The sequence below is a fragment of the Erinaceus europaeus genome, chromosome 1, assembly GCF_950295315.1.
Source record: "Erinaceus europaeus chromosome 1, mEriEur2.1, whole genome shotgun sequence".
Classification (NCBI taxonomy): Eukaryota; Metazoa; Chordata; class Mammalia; order Eulipotyphla; family Erinaceidae; genus Erinaceus; species Erinaceus europaeus.
Window position 1 is genome coordinate 184,166,130 of NC_080162.1, and position 14,624 is coordinate 184,180,753.

Consider the following 14,624-nt stretch of genomic DNA (forward strand, 5'->3'; position numbering starts at 1 on the left):
CCTGAGTCTGAAATCTGATAGGCAGGTGGATCCAAGTTATTGTCTGGGGAAATGATGTCATGACTGGAAAAAGGACCAGAAATCTGGATCAGGGAAGAGAATAGCTCCCTAATATGGGAAAGGGGTATAAATATTGTTGACTGTAAACCCCATCTATTTGATATGATCTGGGGCCCATAATTAGCTTAGGAGCCTGTGTGACCTCTGCATCCCTGTAAATCTGAGCTCACATTCTGTGATCATGAGTAGGAACATTCCAAGCTACCCCAATATCAAGACCCATCTTCCTTAGGTGTAGCATAGAGTATGTTGTCCAGCCTCCCATCGGAGGATGGAACATTCTCTACCGTTGTTGATCCAAGTTGAGGGCAAGGTACTATGGGGTCCCACAAAGGGGTCTGTTTTGCTGTTCCTGATAGAAATGAACAGTAATAATGGAAAGAAGAATTTTTTAAATTTTATTTTTATTTTTTAAAATTTCTTTATTGGGGAATTAATGTTTTCTATTCGACAGTAAATACAAAAGTTTGTACATGCATAACACTTCTCAGTTTTCCATTTAACAATACAACCCCTACTAGGTCCTCTGAAGGACCTGTATTCTCCCCCTATCCAGCTCCAGAGTCTTTTACTTTGGTACAAGACGCCAATTCCAGTTCAGGTTCTACTTGTGTTTGCTCTTCTGATCTTATTTGTCAACTTCTGCCTGAGAGTGAGATCATCCCATATTCATCCTTCTGTTTCTGACTTATTTCACTTAACATAAATTTTTCAAGGTCCATCCGAGAGATCGGCTGAAAATGCTGAAGTCACCTTTTTTTTTTTTTATAGCTGAATAGTATTCCATTGTGTATATATACCACAACTTGCTCAGCCACTCATCTGTTGTTGGACACCTGGCTTGATTCCTGGTTTTGGCTATTACAAATTGTGCTGCTAAGAACATATGTGTACACAGATCTTTTTGGATGGGTGTGTTGGGTTCCTTAGGATATATCCCCAGGAGAGGAATTGCAGGATCAAAGGGTAGATCCATTTCTAGCCTTCTGAGAGTTCTCCAGACTGCTCTCCACAGAGGTTGGACCAAATGACATTCCCAACAGCAGTGCAGGAGGGTTCCTTAGACCCCACAACCTGGAGAGAATAATTTATCGAGGTCTAGGCCCATCATGTCTGCTTGGGAATCTCAGGACTCCCCGAATAGGGCCCCAGCTGATGGGGTGGCCTGATAGTGACTAAAGAGTCATTGTTAAAGTATGCCAGTCTTTTGTCCTTATTCAACTTTTGCAGTCCTTGCTTTGATAAGGTTAGCTTTGGAGTGAGTGAGAGAACTGTAATAGGAAGTAGGTGAGGAGGGTATCTAAGTCTAAGTAGACACTATTTCATTAGGAACTTGATAGTTACTCTCTACAGACTATTATATATTTTTGCTTTCAGGTATATATTTTGCCCTAGTTTATGGATACATGTGAACATATGCTCTATTTCACGTGACCTGGTCTATATCTAGGTTTTGGGACTTTGTTAGGAAATGAACCGCCTGGAATGGAATTAGAGAATACTATGAAAGAAAGGTCTCACCCGAGTAATGAGGCTGAAGGGTTGACATTCCATGCCTGATGTCTCTGGACACAGTCTGAAGTGAAGCATACTGAGGTGGCACTCACTGTGTTGATTAGGTTGGAATTGGTGGCTGCAATATCATTTGGTATGAACTGAGAGAAGCATGCAGGAAAGTGAGCCCCACCCTAGAGGTTCCAGGACTGGGGGAAATATAGTCTCTATAGAGGAAGTGGGAGATTCCTGCTGTCTTAGGGTTTAAGAAGACAATAGATAGTCATTGCTATAATCACATTATTTGGCAATTGGGTTAACTTTGAAATATCCCTTTTTTAGGATTTGCTGTATCATACACAACATCACCATAATTTATGTCCTTTGACATTATTTGTACATAGCTGTGCCACCTGTTGCTTCTGTTCTCCCTGGTCTAAGCTTTTAAGAGTCAACATATCATAGACTCAGCCTATGTATTAACAAGACTCGCTCTGTGCTTTAAAAAGTTTGAGACATTCTATCAATTTTCCCCTCTCATATTAATTAAATAGTGATTTATATGGCTACACATTACTAGGAGTGTACATAAACACCATTCCCACCACCAAAAGACTGTGTCCCATCCCCTCCCCCCTCCCCCTGTGAAGCCGAACATCCACCCTACTCCACATAATTTTTTTTCAATTGCAGTGTAGTACTTCATTGAATCTGTGTCCCATAACTTCATCCAGTTACTTGTTGATGGGCATCTAAATTGTTTCTACTCCTTGGCTATTGTGAATAATGCAGCTTCTTTGTGGGAACTGAATTTATAGAGGTGACTGAGGGGTGACATGGATGGTCTGTGAAGTGAGAGAAGAATTTGCTACTTACATTTTCCAAGAGAAAGTGAGGAAGCACCAGAGTTTGGTCAGGAGACTGAAACAATTCTAAGAGGGAAATCAAGGTCAGACATTCGACTGGGGTTTTCATGAGAAAGGCTGGGCAGGACAACATGCACAGTTTAGCACTGACTAGTCTGAAGGAGTCTAGTGAGTTCTAGGTTGTTGGCCTTGGATGAGTTAAGGCAAGGAATTGTTGGCTTAGCATGTGTGTATTGGAGAAGGAGGTGGTTTGGGGTACAGATACAGATGAGTTGGGTTGGGTTGTTGGTTCAGTTTCTTTTTAGACAACAAGCTCTTTAGGATCGCCCTCATGATTCATTTTTTCTTATTTATTTATTTACCTATTTATTTCCATATTATTTATTTACCAGAGCAATACTCAGCTCTGGCTTGTGGTGGTGACAGGGATTAAACCTGGGAGTTTAGAGCCTTAGGCACAAAAGTTGTTTGCATAACCATTATGCCATCTGCCCTGATTGAATTTTTTGTTTTTAAGATTTATTCTTTCATTGGAGAGGGAAGGGAGGGGTAAAGGAGAGAGGGGAGAGGGAATACGGGGAGAGAGTAGAAGGGAAAGAGGAGAGGGGAGAGGGAGAAACTACTGCAGCACTGCCCCTGCCACCCTTCTTGGTGCTCCCATGTGGTGACCTGGGACTTGAACCTAGGTCCTTGTATGTGGCAGCCTGTGCACTCTATTTTGTGAGTTACCTGGTAGCCCCCAAAACTTTCTTTCTAACAATAAAAAATATTATATTGGGAGTCGGGCGGTAGCGCAGTGGGTTAAGCGCAGGTGGCGCAAAGCGCAAGGACTGGCCTGAGGATCCTGGTTCAAGCCCCCGGCTCCCCACCTGCAGGGGAGTTGCTTCACAGGCGGTGAAGCAGGTCTGCAGGTGTCTGTCTTTCTCTCCCCTTCTCTGTCTTCCCCTTCTCTCTCCATTTCTCTTTGTCCTATCCAACAACAACATCAATAATGACTACAACAATAAAACAACAAGGGCAACAAAAGGGAATAAATAAATAAATATTTAAAAATATTATATTAAAAATATTTATGTCAAAAAATTAAGGAAAGTATTAGCAGGGTTCAGTTTTTTTTTTTTTTGCTTGGTTAGCTTATCTTTTATTTGCTTGGTTAAAAATTAAAAATTAAAATTTTTTAAATTTTAAATCTTTAAAAATTAATCTTTAAAAATTTTACCTGGGTATAAATGTGAGTTTCTAAGTAAAAAAAAAAAAAGTTTAGTCAATGGCTTCATGGTAATAATACTTCAAATAATTTGTGTATTTGGAAAAAAAAGAAAAAGACACCACTCCTCATTCTAATTAAAAAGTAACAAAATTGAAAACTTAGATTTATATTTGGTAGGGATTGCTGAGAGCATGTCACAGAAGAGTTGACTCAGAGAGTGAAGGAGGAGCACTTCAGGGAGGCTGAGGGTCTGTGGTGGAGCAGGGGGCTGAGATGTACTGACACCTGCCCTGGGGAAATGTGATAAGAATCCTGTAAAGCGGCCCGAGCGGTTGGCCGCTCCCCGTGCCGGCCGCTTGGCAGAGGTCGAGGCGCAGGGAGGCGCGCTGGCGGAGGGCTGCGGCCCGGGTTCTGCAGGCAGAATAGAGGCGGACCGGATGGAAGGCGCCGGGGACGGCGGGTGGCCAGGCTGGCGGACTCTGCCTGCGCTCCGGGTCCCGGGTTCGGGCCCCGCACCGCCGGAAGCCCGAGCTGGCCAGGGCTCTGGTGAAAACGATAAAAAGGGGCCGGGCGGGGGCGCACCTGCTAAGCGCTCGCATCACAGGGCACGAGGACCCGGGTTCGAGCCCCCGGTCCCCGCCTGCAGGGGGAAGCTTCACGAGTGCTGGAGCGGGGCTGCAGGGGTCTGGCTGTGTCCCTCTCTGCCTCCCCTGCCCGCTCGATTTCTGTCTCTAACAAATAAAGATGGTTTGAAAAAAGTAAAAAAAAAAAAAAAAGAATCCTGTAAAGCAGCGTTCCTTTGACACAGTGCTGTGTAACTGAAAAAGACATCCAGACATGTTTTTCTGATGCTTCAGAATTTACAAACCTATCAATACCTGCTGCCTTCTGTTAACACCGTGAACTGTGAGGCTTATGACAACAAGCCTGTAGTCACTGCCTGCACTAAGACTGAGCGGGTCTTTCACATAGCCTGTCTCCTGTTAGTTTTCACCAGAATCCATTCACACCATGCATCTCAGATTCTCTGAGACTTTGAATAAAGGATTTTGCAAGGTCAGAGAGGGGTCACATCAACTTGATCTCTGAACAGCTGTGTTATGACTGCAGTGTGATACCCGACCCAGGTGCTGATGGGTCAGGTGGTGGCTGGATGGGGTCATCTGCACCACAGTTACTGAGCATGTGGGAAGGAGTGAATGGTTGGCCACTGATAGTAACCCCTCTTTTAAAAGCAGTTTCTAAGTTTAGTTCACTTTACGTGACATAACCTTGAATTTTGGTGTTTTGTATTTCATTCTGTCCTTTTTTTTTTTTTTTTTTTTAATTCTAGTGGTAAAGACATTTCTGGCTTTAGTGTTAACTTGCCTCTATGACTGAATTTACAGTAAGTCTTAGTGTTAAATGTTAAAAGGTGATCACTATTATTATTTCATCTCCATCGTGCTTTTCGCTGTATCTATGATTTTTGAATGACACTGTTACAGATGACACTGAAAAACTTATATGAATTGAGAGACTGCAACCTAAAAGTTAGATATTTGGTGGCAAATTTATGAATTAAGCAACCTCTTTGCTACCTTTTTTTTTTTTTTAAAGTTTTTGTCTGGGAGTTGGGCGGTAGCACAGCGGGCTAAGTTCAATTGGCACAAAGCACAAGGATCCCGGTTTGAGCCCCCAGCTCCCCACCTGCAGGGGAGTTGCTTCACAGGCGGTGAAGCAGGTCTGCAGGTGTCTATCTTTTTCTCCCCTCCTCTGTCTTCCCCTCCTCTCTCCATTTCTCTCTGTCCTAGCTAACAACAATGACATCAGTAACAACAATAACTACAACAAGAAAACAAGGGCAACAGAAGGGAATAAATAAATAAATAAAATATAAAAAAAAAGAAAAATACTAAAAAAAAGTTTTTATTTATAAAATGGGAGCAGTGATAAGACCACAGGATAAGAGGGGTACAATTTCCACCACTGGAGCTTCATGTCCCATTCCCTCTCTTGATGGCTTTCCTATTCTTTATCCGTCTGGGAGTATGGACCCAGGGTCTGGCTTCTGTAATTGCTTCCCCACTGAACATGGGCATTGACAGGTCAATCCATACTCCCAGCCTGCTTCTCTCTTTCCCTAGTGGGTAGGGATTTGGGGAGGTGGAGCTTCAGGACACATAGTGGGGTTGCTTGTCCTGGGAAGTCCAGTTGGCATCCTGGTAGCATCTGAAACCTGTTGGTTAAAAAAGAGTTAAGATGGAAAGCATAGCAAATTATTGACTAATCATGAACCTAAAGGCTGTAATATTGTGGATGAAGATTTGGGGTCTCCATTTTGGAAATAGCTGGTAGGTCTATTTTAGGTATATAGAAACAGAAATGGAGAAGAAGGAATGGAAGGAGGGAGGGGAAGAGGGAGAGGGAGGGAGGGAGGGAGAGAGAGAGAGAGGTACAGAAACATATTTTAATGCAGTGGGGGTTGGGCATGAACCTGATCACACACATAGCAAAGCACCATACTAAGTGAGCTATTTCACTAGTCTACTGTCTGATTTCATTTTTTCTACATTTTTATTAGTGATTTAATAATGGTTTACATATTAAACATAAAAATTGTGAGTATATGGTTCCAAGAAAGACACCTGTAACACTGCTTCACCACTTGTGATGTTTTCTCCCTGCAAGTGGGGACTGAGGGCTCAAATATGCGTCCTTGTGTGTTGTAAAGCATCCTCAACCAGATGTGCCACCTCCCAGACCCATGGACTTGTTTCTTTTCTTTTTCTTTAAACATATAAGTATTTTTATTTTATTTTATTAGGGATTCAATAATGATCAACAATATTGTGAAATAAGAGAGGTACAGTTTCACAGAATTCCCATCAGAGTTCCATATCCCCATTGGAAGGGCCCCCATTTTTTAAAAATATTTATTTATTTATTCATTTTTGTTGCCCTTGTTTTATTATTGTAGTTATTATTATTAATGTCATCATTGTTGGATAGGACAGAGAGAAATGGAGGAGGGGAAGACAGAGAGGAGGAGAGAAAGATAGACAGCTATGGACCTGCTTCACCACCTATGAAGCGACTCCCCTGCAGGTGGGGAGCCGGGGGCTCAAACCGGGATCCTTACGCTGGTCTTTGAACTTTGCGCCACCTGCGTTTAACCCACTGTGCTACCGCCTGACTCCCTGAAGGGCCCCTATTCTTTATCCCTCTGGGAGTTTAGACCAAAGATCTTCATGGGGTGCAGAAGATGAAAGGTCTGGCTTCTGTAATTGCTTCTCCACTGGACATGGTCATTGACAGGTCCAACTATACCCCCTGTGTATTTCTATCTTTCCCTAGTGGGCTAAGTCTCTGGAAAGGTGGGGTTCCAGGACACATTGGTATGGGCATCTGATGAACTTGTTTCTTAATCCATTTTTCCATTATACTAAATCGAGAATTTTGCATGGCTTTAATTTTCTGACAGTGTATTTTCAGATGAGATCAGGCACGTTCAGGGTGCTATGGCCATAGACAACAATGTATTTTCTGGATTTGCATCGTTAAGTTTCTGGCCCTCAGTTTAGTTTTGCAGAACCAGCATCTTCATAGTTTTACTTTATTTTTGGTTTCTGTTGTTGGTCACAGGTGGTGCTGGATTCTGCTTTGTATGTGAGTTGTGGAGGGAGGAAAAGAGCTTTGTATTATGACACCTGATGTCCCTTAAGCAGAGTCCTAGTTAGAGGTGTTGAAGGAGAGATCCCAAACCTACTTCTCTTCCCAGACTACTTTCTGAAAGTAGGAACTCTGTTTTCCTTGCCTTCTGGGTAGTCTGACACCAGTCATCAGGTTTCTTTCCTTTCCTTTCTTTTCTTTTCTTTTCTTTTCTTTTCTTTTCTTTTCTTTTCTTTCTTTCTTTATTTAAGAAAGGAGACATTAACAAAATTGTAGGATAAGAAGGGTACAACTCCACACAATTCCCGCCACCCAATCTCCATATCCCATCCCCTCCCCAATAGCTTTCCCGTTCTCTAGCCCTCTGGGAGCATGGACCCAGGGTCGTTGTGGGTTGCAGAAGGTGGAAGGTCTGGCTTCTGTAATTGCTTCCCTGCTGAACATGGACGTTGACTGGTCAGTCCATAATCCCAGTCTGCCTCTCTCTTTCCATAGTGGGGAAGGGCTCTGGGGAAGCAGAGGGAGCTCCAGGACACATTGGTGGGGTCTTCAGTCCAGGGAAGCCTGACCAGCGTTCTGATGGCATCTGGAACCTGGCAGTCACCAGGTTTCTTTCATCATCATCATTATTATTATTATTTATTTAAGAAAGGATAAATTAACAAATCCATAGGGTAGGAGGGGTACAACTCCACACAATTCCCACCACCCAATCTCCATATCCCAGCCCCTCCCTTGATAGCTTTCCCATTCTCTATCCCTCTGGGAGCATGGATCCAGGGTCTTTGTGGGTTGCAGAAGGTAGAAGGTCTGGCTTCTGTAATTGCTTCCCCGCTGAACATGGGCGTTGACTGGTCGGTCCATACTCCCAGTCTGCCTCTCTCTTTCCCTATTAGGGTGGGTCTCTGGGGAAGCGGAGCTCCAGGACACATTGGTGGGGTCTTCAGTCCAGGGAAGCCTGGCCGGCGTCCTGATGGCATCTGGAACCTGGCAGTCCCCAGGTTTCTATAGCAGTTGTGACACCTTGGAGTTTGATAGGCTCCTTTGATGTCACAGGAATACAGTGTTCAGTTCCCTGGTTCCTTTGGACTTTTTCTTGCGATTTCCTCAGGAGCCTGTGGATTTTACGACTCAAAACAGCAGTCCCAAAGCTCCTCTTTTTAAGCCACTTAGTGACTGAGTGGTTCTGTCTGGGTCCTTTAAAGCCACCATGTGGATTTGAAGTGATTGAAAATCTGGCTCCTGCTGGCAATGCAGTGCCTCATTCCTGCCTGACTCCTTATCTCTCTATTCTCCTGCTGCTGCTGTCCATGCACAATCACCAACTTTCAGCTAGTGATGCTCTTTTCTTTTCTTTTCTTTCCTTTCCTTTTCTTTTCTTTTCTTTTCTTTTCTTTCTTTCTTTAAAAAAATTTTATTACCTTTATTGGACAGAGACAGCTAGAAATCTATAGGGCAGGGGAGATAGAGAGGGAGAGAGAAAGAGAGACACCTGCAGCACTGCTTCAATACTTGCGAAGCTTCCCCCGTGCAGGTGGGGACCAGGGGCTTGAACCTGGGTCCTTGAGGTGATGTTCTATTCTTTACCAGAAATTCCAGCTATTCTTTGATGAAATTTGTTGTGTTATCTTGTTTTAATGCTTGTTTTCTGGGGGCAAGTCAAAATTTCATGACTGAGTTGTCATAGTTCCACCCTAGAAGTCCTCACTGCCTAACTTTTAAAACTTTGTATTTTTGAAATAACTTTGAAAAGTCACAGAAGTAGTCCAGTTCTCCAGTTGCTGGTAGTTTTAAGTCTCTGCAGACTTGATGCTTTACTGCCCCCCCTTATCAGTGTATTCCCCAAATGCAAGAATACTACTACATGCCCATAGAATAGCCATCAAGAATCATGAAATAAACATTGATTCAGTAATTTTGCTAGTTATCCCAATTGTGTCCTTTATATCTCAGTTGTAGTGTAAGGTCATGCTTTATCTAGTTATGTCTTCTAGTCTCCTTGAATCTTTACCATCCCTTCTTCTGTTTTATGACCTTTATCTTTTTTTTTTTTAAAGTGCAAGCCTATAACTTTATATAGTACTCCCCAACTTAGCTTTGATGATATCACCTCCTGATTTATGAGCTTTTGTATGCCACTGAAGTGATGCTGTGACCCATACATCGCGATAGAATCCATCTAGTGTTTATTTGCTCTGTTAGCAGTTAGATGAATTTTAATCACCTTGGCTATGACTGTATCTACCATATGTTTAAAGTTAATAATACATCAGTGTTGTAAGTCAATAAATAATTTATAAGTACTTTATGAGGAAACACGCTGTACTCTGTAAATAGAGTCAGTTCTCATTATTTGTGCTAGTTGCGTTGAATAAAACCACCATGATCACTGAGTCTTCTAGAGAACACTGAGACATTACTTGGGGTAGGGTGGGGGGAAATGCAGGGTCAGATTTCTGTCCCATCATTCATCCATTAACCTTGTTTTATGTGTGTTTCTATTTAAAGATGCCTTATTTAATTTTTTAACTGGTTTATTAATATTGAGGGCATCTACTGGGGTTAGATAGCATAATGGTTATACAAAGAGACTTTCATGCCTGAGGCTGCAAAATCCCAGGTTCAGTCTCCCACACAACCTTAAGCCAGAGATGAACAGTGCTTTGATAAAACAAAAAAAGAAGCAACAACAACAAAACACCATTGGTGCCATGATCCTCAGTACTATAACTTTTGCTGGAAAGAAGCTTAATGCATATATTTCCCCATATGGAACATAACCTTCTTTGTCCTCAGGGACAATAGATTTGCTTGAGGGACCATTAAAGATCTATCAGTCTCTTTTTTTTTTATTTTAAAATATTTATTTTATTTATTTATTCCCTTTTGTTGCCCTTGTTATTTTATTGTTGTAGTTATTATTGTTGTTGACGTTGTTGGATAGGACAGAGAGAAATGGAGAGAGGAGGGGAAGACAGAGAGGAGGAGAGAAAGATATACGCCTGCAGACCTGCTTAACCGCCTGTGAAGCGACTCCCCTGCAGGTGGGGAGCCGGGGTTCGAACCGGGATCCTTATGCCGGTCCTTGTGCTTTGCGCCACCTGCGCTTAACCCGCTGCGCTACAGCCCGACTCCCCTATCAGTCTCTTTTAATCAACTGTCTAATATCTATCTATCTATTTATCTATCTATCAGCCATCTGTCTATCATCTATAGATATCTTTTATTTATATTTATATTTATAAGATGAGGACTGACTGCACTTTGTTACTGGTAAACATTCATTTATTGCTGTTAGCATTTATTAAGCTCAAAATGTTCCAGATTTGGTCATTGATTTTTAAAAAATATTTATTTATTTATTCCCTTTTGTTGCCCTTGTTTTATTGTTGTAGTTGTGCTGTCTTCTTTTTGAGGTGGAAAATAGCATTTGGGAATTGGAGCACCACTTAAATCTGACTTTTGTGGTTCCAGGGTTGAACCTGGAAACTTATGAATGCAAGCCCTGTGCGCTATTGTTGAGATATCTCTGTTTCTAAAAGATATATTTATTCATATGAGAGAGAGAGACAGAGAGAGAGAGAGAGAGAGAACTAGGATATCATTCTGACACATGCAATGGTAGGCGTTGAAGTCAGGACCTCCTGCTTGAGAGTTCAATGCTCTCTCTACTATGCTGCCTCTTGAACTGCTGAGTTATCTTTTTCAGACAGTTTTAAACAATGATGTACTTAAAGACACATAAAATGCAAAACATATGACAACTTATTATGAAAAAGATATCAGTTCACTGTATGAAAGCTGAATCAAGAAGGCAGAGTGAGCAACCACATTTCTGGCTACTTTGCATGTGTCCTCAAATGGCCATATACTGCTAGTATTGACCTTGAGCTTACAAATAAATGCTGGGGAGTTGCGAATTTGCAAATACCAAATCTGTGAAAGATGAGGACTGACTGCACTTTGTTACTGGTAAACATTCATTTATTGCTGTTAGCATTTATTGAGCTCAGAATGTTCCAGATTTGGTCATTGATTTTTTTAAAAAATATTTATTTATTTATTTATTCCCTTTTGTCCTTGTTTTATTGTTGTAGTTGTGCTGTCTTCTTTTTGAGGTGGAAAATAGCATTTGGGAAACAAGAACTGAGTACTGTGTGGACTCATTGCTATTTAGGGTGTCATAACTTCAAGTTCTCCTACAAAGAGATAGGAAATGTGTGTATTACATATGCATACAAATTGGTTATCTGTCATCTTACCTGTTTGCCAGTGATACTGTATCCTTCCTTCCTACCTATCTACCTATCTATTTAAATTATGAATTCACACCTTCAATTCCCATTTATATCCAGTTATCCTTTTCATATCCCTTCTCTGTCAGCTGGAAATTATACAACCGTTATTCTCAATGGATTGATTTACTACTTACTCATTCCTAGCCTCACCAACTTAAGAAACAACCTAGATACCACACCCTACTCTTGCAAGGTACATAGACTGAAAATTTAGTGGCAACAAAGAGGAAGAAGGATGGAAGAATGAGGAATGTTAAAGTTGTTAAAAGTCTAAAGTTTTGTTAAATTTTTCTTAAAGAACAGCAGGCAGGGATTTTTTTTCCTGTAAAAAAATAAAGAAATATTTTTAGTTATTTTTGAAATTAGAAGGCAATTTTACCATATCAAGTGGATATAAAAGAAAAATCATTTTATAACTATAACTTTCATTTAACTAGTGTTTATACAGTACATGTTATTTCCTTGGATTTTTTTTACACTTTCCCATATGTTTTAGATTCAACACATTAACTTTTAATATAATAACTAAACTTAATTTGAGATTTTAAATGCTGACAGGAAATCTTAAAATTAAAAAAATTAAATTTGAGTATTATATATTGATAAGCAATGTTTACAAGACAATCTTGAGTTTTTTTGTTATTTGATTTTTTTGGGTGTGTTTATGTAAAAGTTAAGATATGCATTGTAACTTATTTTTAAATGTTTATTTGAACTCTAGATGAATAATGAAGATAAAGAACACTAAAGTTAATTTATATTTTAATTTTTCTTCTTTTATTAGTGATTTAATGGTGATTGAGAAGATTATGGGATAAGAGGGGTACAATTCCATACAATTCCCACCATCAGAGTTCCATATTTCATCCCTTCTGTTGGAAGTTTCCCAATTTTTTTATCCCTCTGGGAGTATGGACCAAAATTCTTTATGGGGTACAGAAGGTAGAATGTCTGGCTTCTGTAACTGCTTCTCAGCTGGGCATGGGCGTTGACAGGGTGACCCATACCCCCAACCTGTTTCTGTCTTTCCCTAGTGGGGGCAGGGCTCTGGGGAGGGGAGGTTCTGGGACACATTGGTGTTAGTCGTCTGCCCAGGGAAGTCAGGTTAGCATCATGGTAGCATCTGCAACTTGGTGGCTGAAAAGCATCAAGATATAAAGCAGAACATATGAATTAGGAACCTAGAGATAAGAATATAGCAGATGAGATATGGAGTCTTCATATCTTGGAAGAAGCTAGGAAGTCTATTTTAGACATATTCCAGGGGCCCATGACTTTACTAATTTTTGCCTGATCCCAACAGCTAACATGCAGGTGGGCTAACAGTATTGTCTGTAAAGATGGTGTCAGAGTTGAGACTAGAACTAAAAAATTGGATCAAGGCAGAAGGTAGGTCCGAAATATGGGAAAAGTAAACCCCATCTGTAACTGTAAACCCCATCTATCAGACCTAGGGCTCATGTCTATTCATATTGAAAGCTCATTTATATTTTAAAACAATAATACATATTATCTTAACCTAAATTTTAAATTCTGGTGAATTGGTTATGGATTATAGCTTAAAAGTAAGTGTTGCTGAATTTTTATGAAGTGATTTTATTATTCTACAACACACAAGATAACTTAGGGTAATTGAGGGGATTGTACATAGCAAAATAATGTGGCTTATCTTCATGAAGATTTATAAATATTACATGAATGTGAGTTAATTCCTGTTGTAGATACGCAAAATACAAAATAATATACACAAGAATCTTATTATTTTCTTTTACCAATCTTATTCCTGTTATATTCACACAATTTCTTACTGCTTTATGTGTGTATATGTGTGTGTGTGTGTGTGTGTATGTATGTATGTGTACAGAGGGAGGGAGAAGAGTATATTAAACAGCATATGAAAACATTGTCTTGCAATTTAAAATGATGACATTGTGTCCTTTGGGACAAAATGGATGGAATTGGAGCTGATTATGCTGAGTGAAATAAGTAAGGAAGTGAAAGACAAATACTGGAGGGCTTCACTCATATGTGGAATATACAGAATTGAAACACATAAACTTGCAAAAAAAAAAAAAACCCAAACAAAACAAACAAAAACAAAAAACCCACCCATTTCCAAGATCATGGGAGAACTATGGTGGTTATCCTTGGGGATATGGGGACATAGAACTTTGGTGATAGAAGTGGTGTGAAACTGGGACCTTATTATCTTATAAAGTTGTGCATCACTAATTTAAAAAAAAAAAGAAAGCAAGATAAATAAGTACATTACCATAGTTCATTTTATTTGTATCAAATATTTCATCTAACACTTAAATATGCATTTATACACACAGATGGATAGTTCTACAATTTATACTATACATTAATAAAATTAAATAAAATAAAATTTTCTTGCCTTTAGCTCACTAACATAGAACTCTTTCACTTTTAACTACTGCATAGTATTTAATATGGCTTAGCTGTGATTTATTTAAACATTTCTCATTGCTGGACTTTTAAGATTTCTCCCAAGTTTTGAATATGAGCAGTGCTGTTGGGAATATATTTGCACACATTTCTGGAAGCATGATATGAAAAATGCTGTAAGATGAATGCTTAGAATTCAAGGCAAGCTATCGCTTCCTGAAGAGGTAGCCAAGCAGGGGTTGAGCCCTCACCTCTCACTTTTCTTCTCTTTTGAAGACCATTTCTCTTTTTCCCCTAACACAAAATGCATGAAACTACCTGACATGGTGATCTCATCCCTTATGTCCTTGTAACTCAAAACGATTTCCTATTTTTTAATGAGGCTAGAAGATCGGTGTTCTGATATCATGCACCAGTTTTGCTGTGGACATCTACAAAGCCAGAACAGTGAGATAACTGATCAGAAATGCATTTTCTTAGGGCTGTTAGGTAGGTAAAGTTGAAACTTTAATTGAGACTCATCATTGCAGGTATGTTACACATTTAGAAGACTTTCAGGAACTGACAAAAACAAAAACAAAAACAAAAACACAACAGTATCAATCTAATCAACTAAAATGCAAAAGAATTTTATTT

At 40.0% G+C, this 14,624-nt stretch overlaps 1 protein-coding gene across 4 annotated transcripts in view; it reads left to right on the forward strand.

The window, feature by feature from the left end:
- SLCO5A1 (solute carrier organic anion transporter family member 5A1) overlaps positions 1–14,624 on the forward strand; it is a 171,914-nt gene that overhangs the window by 94,802 nt on the left and 62,488 nt on the right. The gene's annotated exons all lie outside the window — the stretch shown is intronic.